This window comes from Hesperophylax consimilis, chromosome 21 (assembly GCF_061612785.1).
Source record: "Hesperophylax consimilis isolate HC1 chromosome 21, BYU_Hcon_1.0, whole genome shotgun sequence".
Taxonomy (NCBI): Eukaryota; Metazoa; Arthropoda; class Insecta; order Trichoptera; family Limnephilidae; genus Hesperophylax; species Hesperophylax consimilis.
The window spans coordinates 13,851,925-13,863,641 of NC_142856.1; the positions used below are offsets into that span (position 1 = coordinate 13,851,925).

At 37.6% G+C, this 11,717-nt stretch overlaps 2 non-coding genes across 2 annotated transcripts; both read left to right on the forward strand.

Annotated features, from left to right (window-relative positions):
• Positions 1-383: 383 nt before the first annotated feature.
• On the forward strand, positions 384-502 carry LOC149413633 (5S ribosomal RNA). Its single transcript, XR_016304228.1, has one exon. It is a non-coding gene; the product is annotated as a 5S ribosomal RNA (ribosomal RNA).
• Positions 503-824: 322 nt separating this feature from the next.
• Positions 825-943, forward strand: LOC149413634 (5S ribosomal RNA). Its single transcript, XR_016304230.1, has one exon. It is a non-coding gene; the product is annotated as a 5S ribosomal RNA (ribosomal RNA).
• Positions 944-11,717: the final 10,774 nt, after the last annotated feature.

The following is an 11,717-nucleotide window of genomic DNA, read 5'->3' on the forward strand; positions in this document are numbered from 1 at the left end:
CGAAACTGATAAAAAAAATGGGTGTGTCAAGCCTACGCAAGACAGAAGTGAAACTTCTAGTATTCTTCTCTCTCTCTCTTTTCATTTCATTCTCTCTTTTTTTCTGTCTATTGACATATTTATAAGTAGCATGTGATAAAAAAAATTAAAAGTTATAAAAAAAGAAAAAAAAAATTAGTTAAAGCGGGGATCGAACCTCGGTTCTTCACGACCACAGTCGTGCGCTCTGCCTGTAGACAGCGAAGATGAGTTAGGAGAGTGAGTTAAACTAGGTATATAATATTTACACCTTGCTAATGTTTTCAGTATTATTAGGGCTTTTTTATACTAATTTTCATATATTTATTGGCAGGTAGAGTAGAAATTAATATTGTTTAGCGTTTGCCAACGACCATACCATGTTGAACACACCGGTTCTCGTCCGATCACTGAAGTTAAGCAACATTGGGCGCGGTCAGTACTTGGATGGGTGACCGCTTGGGAACACCGCGTGCCGTTGGCCTATTTTTTATTTTAATTTCATGTTTTTTTTATTTTTTTATCATTACTATAATTAATAATATCATAAAATTCTTTAACTTTTCAAGTATGCTACAGGCCTAAAATATTACTTAGTGGATTGATATTATGGTCAACCATTGAAAAAAAAAATTCCTACAAACTTATTAATGTAATTACGATCTTTTTCAAGCGCGTATGTAATGATTATTTTTATCAACCTCGCACACACCTTGCTAATTTTTTCAATATTATTAGGGCTTTTTTATACTAATTTTCATATATTTATTGGCAGGTAGAATAGAAATTAATATTGTTTAACTTTTGCCAACGACCATACCATTTTGAACACACCGGTTCTCGTCCGATCACCGAAGTTAAGCAACATTGGGCGCGGTCAGTACTTGGATGGGTGACCGCTTGGGAACACCGCGTGCCGTTGGCCCATTTTTTATTTTAATTTTATGTTTTTTTTCATTTTTTTATCGTTAACATCATAAAAAATTTTATATCATTCTTTAACTTTTCAATTATGCTACAGGCCTAAAATATTACTTAGTGGATTGATATTATGGTCAACCATTAAAAAAAAAAAATTCCTTAAAAACAAAAAAATAATATTCCATGGCCGAGAATCGAACTCGGATCAACTGCTTCGAAAGCAACTATGCTGACCATTACACCACCAACGCCAGTTGTCGAGATGAGCTAAGAAGCATTTATATTTTACTTCAAAACTTTTACTACATCAAATGAACTTTAATCGGTCCCGCATTTTCGTTTCGGTCATGAGTTGGTTTTACTCCTCGAAATTGCATGACGCGCGTAAAGAAGTTTCACTTCAAAATGACGAAATCGTCGATTGAAACTCTTATACCAATTACAGATATAATATTATTTTCGGATTCTACAATTGTTTTATCATGGATTAAGGCACCTCCTCATACCTTAAAAACATTTGTCGCGAACCGCGTAATTAAAATACTCGATCAAGTCGAGGACGCAAAGTGGTATCACGTTGTTTCAAAGGAGAATCCAGCAAATTTAGCTTCTCGCGGTTTATATCCGCCTCAAATAATAGATAATGAATTATGGTTTCAAGGCCCTCCGTGGCTAGTTCAGTCGTTACAGAAGTGGCCGTTAGCTTAACCGGAAACATTAAGGGTTGAACAATTGCCAGAGGTAAAGTCTCACGTCTCAACGGTTTATGAGCCGCATGACTGTTTTAAGGGCCTAGGATTTTTCCGGTTTTCATCTTGGACACGTCTCGTGAATGTGGTTGCTTGGTCCCTCAGATTCATAAACAATGCTAGGCAACAGAGCAAAAGCGGTTGTAAGCGTGGAATTCTAACCTGCTCAGAAATAAACCACGCGACTATGGTCTTGTTAAAATGCGATCAACAGTTTCATTTTCCTGCTGAATTCCGAAAGCTCAAAGGAGATGGGGTGACCACAGTGGCTTTTCAAAAATTAAATGTTTTCATTGACAACGAGAATTTACTTCGCGTTGGCGGGCGGCTCTGCAATTCTCGTTTAAATTACAATACTAAGTTTCCAATAATCCTTGCGAAGAATAGTAAAATAGCTGAGCTTCTTATATTATATTACCATAATATATATTTGCATGCCGGATCACGAACCTTGCAGTTCCTGATTCAGCAAAATTACTGGATTATATTTGCCCGCAATAAAATAAAGAATTTAGTCTCAAAATGTGTGAGATGCGCACGATTGCGAGCCTTACCAGCAACTCCTCTCATGGCCAGTCTGCCAGAAGCTCGTGTCACACCGAGTCGCGTATTCAGTTGTGTAGGGGTGGATTTAGCGGGCCCATATAGCATAAAGGAAGGAAAACGCAGAGGTGCTAAAACATACAAGGCTTACTTTGCGATTTTTGTTTGCATGTCAACGAAGGCGATACATCTCGAGGTACTCTCGGATCTTTCGTCTGAGGCCTTTATCGCTACACTTAATAGATTCGTTTCAAGACGGGGTATCTGTCAAGCCATTTATTCTGATTGTGGTACAAATTTCGTTGGGGCTAAACGCCATTTGATTGGAGCACAAAAATTCTTAAATAAATGTCGTGATGATGAACTTATAATGCGCACATGTTCGGAAAGGGGAATAGTATGGAATTTTAATCCTCCTTCCAGTCCCCACTTCGGGGGACTATGGGAAGGTAACATAAGAGTGGTAAAGAATCATTTAAAGAGGGTATTAGGAGATAGTTCGTTAACGTACGAGGAGTTTACTACTATTTTAACCAAGATTGAGGCCATACTAAACTCGCGACCGCTGTGTTCCTTATCATCAGACCCTGAAGACATTCAAGCTCTCACTCCAGGTCATTTCTTAATAGGTGAACCGCTAATTTCAATTCCCGAATATAATTATTCCGAGGTTAAGACCAACCGACTCAATCGCTGGGAACACTTGCAGAAAATCACGCAACATTTTTGGCAGCGCTGGAATACCGAGTACTTACAAGAGTTACAAAATCGCGTTAAATGGTACAAGGCTACACGTAACCTCCAAGTAAATGACCTGGTAGTCATTAAGGATACCAGGAGTCCTCCTTTAAAATGGCCGCTCGGCAGGATAAGGGAGGTGAAACCAGGTTCGGACGGGGTCGTTAGAGTAGCTTCAGTTAAAACTAACGACGGGGTATATCTACGGCCTGTGACAAAGCTTTGCCTATTACCCATAGACTAAATAGTAACGTTCGTATATATATATTTTTTGTATTTTTGCACGTGTAATTTTAGTTTCGCGTGCATCTAGTTTGTAAGTAATAGACTAACTGTTAGGATTAAGTTTCTTTTCACATACCTACTGTTTTTTTGTAGCTTATTTGTTTTTTTTTTTTTTTTTCGGGTTCGACCAGTTTCGATGGGTATTGAAAAATTGTTAATTTTGGCGGGCGGTATATGTTCGGGCATAACGCGAAGAAATTATAATTATTTTATTACCTACATCCTATTGTTCCCACCTGGCCATCGGGATATAGGGATTTGGTCTGACCGGCGCTCGCTAGTACAATTTCTACCACCTACGGATACGCGTCTCGGGTCATACATTTCAATGGACATTTCTTTCGTGGTCGATATCTAGTGACGGAAATAGATTAATACTGTGTGAGTTTGGTGCTACTGCGGAGGCTGTAAGGAGATACCAGTACAAGGTAGGACTTTCTCTTAATTCTGGTGGCATCCTCAACTTCCTATTCCCGTTCCCGTATATCGATCAATTGCACCCGACAAGACGCTAAAGTTTTTCAAGAGCTATCGAAACATGCCGTGTTGCGCTAACTCCTTCTTTAGCCAACGTTTCGGACAGCATTGCAGTGTCCATCATCAGGGCAGATGTGTTATTCAAATAATCAGTGCGCAACACGGCATAATACCCCAAAAACAAATAGCAAAAAAAGTATTCTATTTTACTTATAATTACTGTATTTAACTCGCTCACCAAGCACAAGAACCAGTTTCTTCATTGGTGAAATTGCGAACATACATATATTTTTTAACCATATGTACCTATATAACATCCTGTACTCACTTACATATATTAAATATATAAAAAAACACACATAAATAAATTCGCATAGCTTATTTGGGCATGCTTTTTTGTATCCATCGTTGAGATCTGTTTTCACCAACTTTTGCGTTGTATTTTCTTCTTAGCCTCCTCTCTACACTCATCCATTCCAACAGTGTTAATTAATTAAAGTAATTTCTCAGCATTCTTTCAGCATCTCCGTTGCATTTCTTCACAATTTCATCTGCCTTTATTCTTTCCATCAAGTTTTTTGAAGTCTTGGTATTACAACTTGCATGCAATTTACTAAGAACGCAATACATGCCCAAGCTTATGAATTTTCAACTCTCAAGGAGCAGTGAGAGAAAATTAATCTTGTTACTATTTCATTGGACCTGCGTGGTGTACTTAGGTAACGAGAGGAGGAATACTGTAGAAATTAGGTCATAAATCATATTTAATTTCTCCCTTACCGACTCGTGTAAAGACATCGGGTCAACAGAACTTCAAATACCTAGGAATAAAATTCTAAAAAAGCAACAGAAAAAAACATCAATTAATAATGACTTGAACTAAATATTTCAAAACAAACTAAAAGGTGTCGGTACTGAAAACGTAAGATATCCTGTTAGAATAAAAAGTAATATATAACAGAACAAACCAAAGTATCAAAAACCAAACAACTAACACTAAAAAAATTTCAAAATAACTAATATTTAATAACATCCCCTCGCCTTAAATTAAAATGAAGAATTGTATAATTATTATAAGAACGAAATGATTATTTTTTTTGAATATTTTTTAATAATTTTTTTTTTTTTCTTATAGTGAAAACCTCACAAGAGTCCCAACTGCTCCCGTCTGGAGCCAGTGAGACTATGGCATCCCCAATTGAGGGATGTTGTGAGGCTGAAGGTAAGTGGAGAAGGGAAAGAGGAAGGTGGGGAAGTACCTGGCTATTCAGATCTAGTCACTAAACACGGCTAAAGCCATTTGGAGCAACGTTTCAATTCTGAATGGTGGTCTTACACCAGGGCGATACTGTATCTTCCACTCTGGAACGTGCCGCAAATATACTATAAATATATTATTTTAATTAATTAATTGTGAAATAACACAAATCAATCAAATAAAATTTATTTGCGCACGCCGGGTTCGAACCCGCGACCTTCGGAATGGCAGTCCAATGCGTTACCACTGGACTATGCCGGCCGTCAATTTTACTTTTAAATACCAATGACCCCATTGGTATTTAAAATGGACGGTATTTTAACGAGAAGAAAAGTTCAAGTGAATCACAAAGTGATCGTGTTTATTATCACAATGAATACTAGGAGTCAGGAAAGGAAGCCCTCACCTGTTGATAATGATTATTTCTTTTGAAGTCATACTGGTTTCTGGAAGATTCCATTGTACACTTATTAATCATTGATGTGTGTGATGAATCAAGGTCTCTCCCGAGGTAGATGATATAATCCGTCATAGTAGCGCTATCTGTCGGCACAGTCGCATATGAATTACAGGGAACTGCATACAAAGGTGGGGGAGTTTCCTTTAGGGTTGCGACGAAAGAGGAAGGCGTGACTTTCTGACAGGACAAAGGGAATTACAGATAGGGGGCGTGTTTAGGTTTTGATTTATATAGCATCGACCTTGGAAATATTCCCACAAAATGAATAGGTGAACGAACGGGGCTAGGATCAAGGTTAAATCACTTGACATTCTAGGAGTTCACAACCTTTTTTGAACGCATAGCTTCACTCGGACGGAGCGAGATTTGGTGGCAACAGGCCTGTTACTCGAGGTTAGAAGAAGTAAGAGGGTTGCCAATTTCAGATACTTGAGAGTGTTGATTTTGGGAAAATTTCGAACATGGTTCTGCGTCATTTAGTCGGTAATAACCATTATCGAAAGTAATTAATTTTATACGTGGCTTATGGAAGACGAAAATACATTAAAATTAATGTATAAACGTTTGGCAGAGGAATTATGACCGAGTACATACGGGTTTGTTATGAAGGGTACTTGAGACCTCTGATTGATGTGAAACGAGTTGAGGGACGAAGAGAGAAGATAGGCGTGTGACTGAATCATTAAGGCCAACACCCATAATTGCAGGGAGGAATCGTGAAAATTCAGTAATAGTTCTTAAAATGAAACTGGCCAAAGAAATAAACAGGTTATCAAACCGATGCGATCTCGGACGAAAGGCAAAGGGTGAGCGACATGATGTGTACTGGGACATTTCAACTAGAACAAGTACCGAAAAGGCCTTAGGAACTTGGAATAATCAGTGAAAAGTGTGATTATTATACTAAACTACGAAAGGGGAAGGTGAATAAATGTGCAATGTAGGAGGCGACCTTACGCAAGGGACTTATCATACGGAGGAAGGGGAATGGTTGTCAGAAGTGATCGATTCGGGAGGTAAAGAGAGGAACGGACGTGTACAGCATTCAATTCGACAAAAGGCGAGTTGCGAATTCTATTTCCACACGGGAGAAAGAAGATTAAAGGTAGGCTGTAGGATATATCCACGAAAACGGAAAGTTAAGAGGAAAATTTTGATTAGTTACGCGTAAGAGGACGTCTTAGCGCACTAAAGGAAAGGTCATCAGAACACACATCACGGACCAAATAGGAACGCGAAAAATTTAAATTAGAAAAACAGGTCAATTTTGACGGATTATAAGGCACCTGCAGGATGGGGCAAACTTCAGAATTTCACCAGTACGGGCCTGTGTTGTGAGACAGCAGATGTCCATTTTTTCTCAGAGACGCAGAAGGGTAGGTCTGATAAGTTTTAACTCACACAGAGGATATTGTGCGAGAAATATAAGACCGTAACGCTTCAATAAAGGTTGGATCGCAATGACAAGCGTAGTTAATTACTGCTATAAGACATCATGCGCGGGCACAAATTGAGAGAGTTCGTCACAAGTCGCCGAGGACCTTTTAAGGGAGTATACGCGCCGCGCTAGGAGGAATTATCACTTTGGTCATTATCCTGGACTTAGAGATTTTCTGGTCAAAAACATACAGTTCAATTCAGTGTTTGAAGAAATTAGACTCAGTGTCCTTGACGTAATAATTAAATTCAAGTTGAAAAGTTTAATTGGTCTAAATGAATCGTAATTAAAATTAATAAACGCTAAAAATTTCCTCTCGAATAAAGTTGAACGCGATTTTATGTTTAAATAAAGTCACGAATTATAAACGAATTGTATTAAAATTAATAAACGCTAAAAATTTCTTCTCGAATAAAGTTGAACGCGATTTTATGTTTAAATAAAGTCACGGATTATAAACGAGTTGTAATTAAAATTAATAAACGCAAAAAATTTCTTCTCGAATAAAGTTGAGCGCGATTGCTATGGATTCAAATAAAGTCACGGATTATAAATGAATTGTATTAAAATTAATAAACGTTAAAATTTCTTCTCGAATAAAGTTGAGCGCGATTGCCATGGATTCAAATAAAGTCACGGATTATAAATGAATTGTATTAAAATTAATAAACGTTAAAATTTCTTCTCGAATAAAGTTGAGCGCGATTGCTATGGATTCAATTAGAGTCACGGATCATAAACAAAAGATTGTGGTCAAAAGATAATAAACCAAAAATATTCAACTCGGAAAAAATTAAACGAAAGTGATAAAACTTTAATTGGGAGCTTCAATGGAGCCTCGGATTAAAGTCAAATTATAACTGAAATCTATATACCTAAGTATCTTGCTACCGCGCTTTGGGCTCGATCGAAGCCGTGTTACAACGAAATTTTTCAATAACTACTTGGTTAGGGAGGGGATATCGAAGCACATTCATTACGGCCGGTAGAGAGGGTAACACAATAAAAATTAGGAAAATAAGGTTGAGGATGTATCAGGTGGAGGTAAAGATATTATGTATAAGCTCAGGGTAAATCTAGTGATATTCGCGAACACTCCGCCCAAAATGGCAACGGTTGTGTAAAACCCAACCCGGATGTTGTTATTTAGCGGATAGGGGCTGGGTAAGTGTTTTATTTACAATTCAATTCAACCAAATTCCCAGATGGACTTGGAACGCGTGATGCTGATATTCGCCGACTGACAGTTACTACTAATCCACTTTAATATGTACATAAAACCAACATGTCAATTTTCAGGATTCCCCGACAAGATCAATATTATTACCCTCAAGCCTTACCCCATTCCCAAATTTACCCCTCGAGTAAACTTCATAGTTGGGTAATGTCTGATAGCGTCGCTGCAAATCCGTATCACACAAATACGGACTAGACAGAAGGATTTTTTTTCTCACGCTATCACGTGAGAGGGGTTGTCAGCGTGGACGGATCGGGCCAACGAAGCGCTGGATGGACTACACCCTCTGACGGGGCCGTGTGGAGTTATTGGGCACGAAAGTGGAATGGAAATAGTGATGCCAATTGGTAATGAACGGGAACATGGCCTGCAGTTGGGGCTTGTAGGACGAAGGCACTTTGGACGTCTGTGAAAATCCACGTGGAGGGCGGCGGCGTGAGATGACGTGGGGATAAGTCCGCAGCACTATCACATTATCCAATGATGTCGACCGAGAGGCTGATGTAAGCCAACTGGAACGCTCCCTTGGCGGAATTACAGCAGCTTCTTTGAGGTGAACTGTAGGTCTGACGGCACGTGGGAGTTTGAGCTTCATCAGGCAAAACCTACACGACACACTTATCGCGTTAGTATCATGATATGGGATGCAATTACCTTCCCCATCTAGACTCAGTAAAGTAGCTCGTCCGGAGGAATGGGCGTTGGAGCGATTTCGGAAGTGGCGTGATGACTTAATTCGCTTTCTCTTGGACGTGAATGCATCCGACAGGTCAGGGTACCTTTATGAAATGGGTCGCCAGCTGTGGGGTATAGTGTAGCCACGTCGGGGTCAGCGTTTGATTTCTGATCACCATCCACCGTTCTCGTATTTGGTCAGCGGAGGAGCCAACGTAATTTGCAAAAAAAAACATTTCGATCACATAGTTTACCCTTCCTCTTCCCCCCCCCCTCTCATCCCTTCCCTATAAAAGATTAAGTGTCAAATAACAAAATTAAAATATGTAAAACAGAATGAAGGCGACCCCGGAGCTGAGATGACGAAAACCGTCGCACTATGCATGTCAACACCATACTATACTAATTTATGCAATAACGAAACTATTTCATGTCCTCGGATTTATTAAAGGTAGGAAAGAGCTTAAAGGAAAGGTTTACAAGCGATTACCACTGTATAAGGGTTAGGCGTACTGCAGGCGACAGGAGTAGGCTAAACACGCGGTCTTGTAAGAAAGTTTTAAAAATTTCAATAGTAAAGGGATCATTCACTCTAATTTAAACGAACCAGGATTACCACAAATATATGCATTAATAGCCCGTTCATATCTCATATGAATTTCAAAACCAAAAAATACACAACGCTGAAAAAGGGGCATTATTGCGAATTAAATCTTAAGATCTTCTGCCGTATGTTCCATACGGGGGTCGAAAGACTTAGCTAGGGTTTCTTCTTAAGGTAGTCCTCTAAGGGCGCCACCAACAGCTTAGGAAAATCGAAGGGCAATGACCAGGATGTTACAACATTTTGCAGATCAGACAGGAGAAATAACCATTATTTCAATATAGGTATAAATGTAGAAGGATGGAACCATTACATGTGTATCTTATAAACACCATTAATGACATTAATATAAGAGATTTTTACAATACAAACTCTCTTTACATGTCACAAAACGGCAATAATGAACTTGGAATTTATGCTTGCACCATTTTTCAATTTATTTCAAAATTATCAATACGAAGAGCAAAAATAACAAGCACTTTAAACGACGACGATAATTCGAACTATAAAACAAAATAACACTCGTGTCGGTATTCTTTTTTCTTCCAAGGTCAGATTTTTGGGGACAGAAGAAAAAACAAGAAAAAGGGATGTGAAATTATCATAAAATTGTATCAAAATTAAAAAATCTTAATTTTTTTGTAACAAATGTAGATAAAACCTCTTGGAAACCTCACTAAAAACTCTTATAAATCAAAGTTAAAACACATTTTTACATTATATTCAGAGAGTTGATGATGACTGCGTAACTGAGTAGGGAGACTGAGAGAAAAGATTTTAATAGTATCATTTAGAACCCTGTGAAATTACAACGCTATGCAAAAATGTGTCCAATTGAAATTGTTAGAATGGATATTCAATACATTATCTTTGATTTTAATTTTGACCTTCACGCAATACATAGTTGCAGAAACTTTATGTTCCCATTTGTGTACCATGTACACAACGGCTGCGACTGCACCGGGTGCTGTTTAGTATTGTTCACGTTTTCCAAAAGAGAAAGAATCCTAGCAATTTATTAGTGCAATACCTGTACATTATTTCCCTCTTTGCACCTGCCTTTGGTTAGTTCCTGCATTATTTGTGAACATTTAAAAACATTTTTGTAATACAAATTATGTTCAGCTATGTTTTTCAAAAGATTTCTTATTGCGTGATAGCCGTTTTGTTCTAGAAGTCATGGAAATCGTGACACCTGAAACAAGGTAGCGGAAAATAGTAAAAATATGGACTTTTCAGTCTAATGTCGTCATTGCGCTTGTAAGACTGGCTATGTGGGTGTTATTAAATTTTACAAGGGAAGCAAAAAAACTAGCCAAAAGATATTACGTTTATTCATATTCTTGCCGAAGGCGTTTGTGACTTCATATCGGCCAGCGTTTGTAGTAACAGCTGACGGCTGTCTTGTAGCCAGTAATTTTATCTTCGTCGTTGCCAAATCCGAACAATTGTATTTGCCATTTTATATCTTTTAAAAAATCAACCCTAAAAAAACAATTTTTTATACTGTAATACATCATTTTTATTAATATACTTATTTAAAAATAATAATAATTACTATATTTTGGTTTGACTAAGGATTGAACCTTTCTCCCTAGGGCACTAAACTGAACCAAATCCAGATTGGGAAGGATATTTATTATTGATATTTATTTCACATGTCAACTGTAATATCATCCAAATTTAGAAAAAAAGGCTAAGTGTCCGCGTGTGATTGCATGAATCCCACCAAAATATGATATAATGCATTGTCATCGATAACAAGTCTTTCTGCCGAGTTTTATTCATTACCAAAAACTGGAGTGAAATTCTAAAAATTTATTTAAAAAATTAGTAATTTTTGTGAATATGTATTTTTATTTGTGAAAAAACCAGCAACACTTTCCCTACTAATGTTTCCTTTTGACAAAACTATTTACATTGGAGGTATGAGTAGGTATGTGTAAAACTGTAAACCATAAATATTTTCCATTTTTAATGTTGCCACCTCCTACAGCCAAAAATTGCTTTAAATATAAACCCCAAATATGTTTAATTGTCACTGCAACACAACCAAACCCAACTATAAGATAACATGTCGAGTTTAAATATTCATACAACCATTCTGTAGGATATGCCTTTCATTTATCGAGCTGGGTTTATATTTTAAAACCCTGAACATGAAACACTTTATCTCTGTTTTAGATTAGTCGAGTACTTGTACTACATTCTGCCTGTTTTCTGTTACCTGGTATTTGCTACCCGCTACCTGGAGGAGACTGTGTAATATGTGTATTCTTCCTTTATTCCTCGTACGGCATAGGACTTTGTGTTT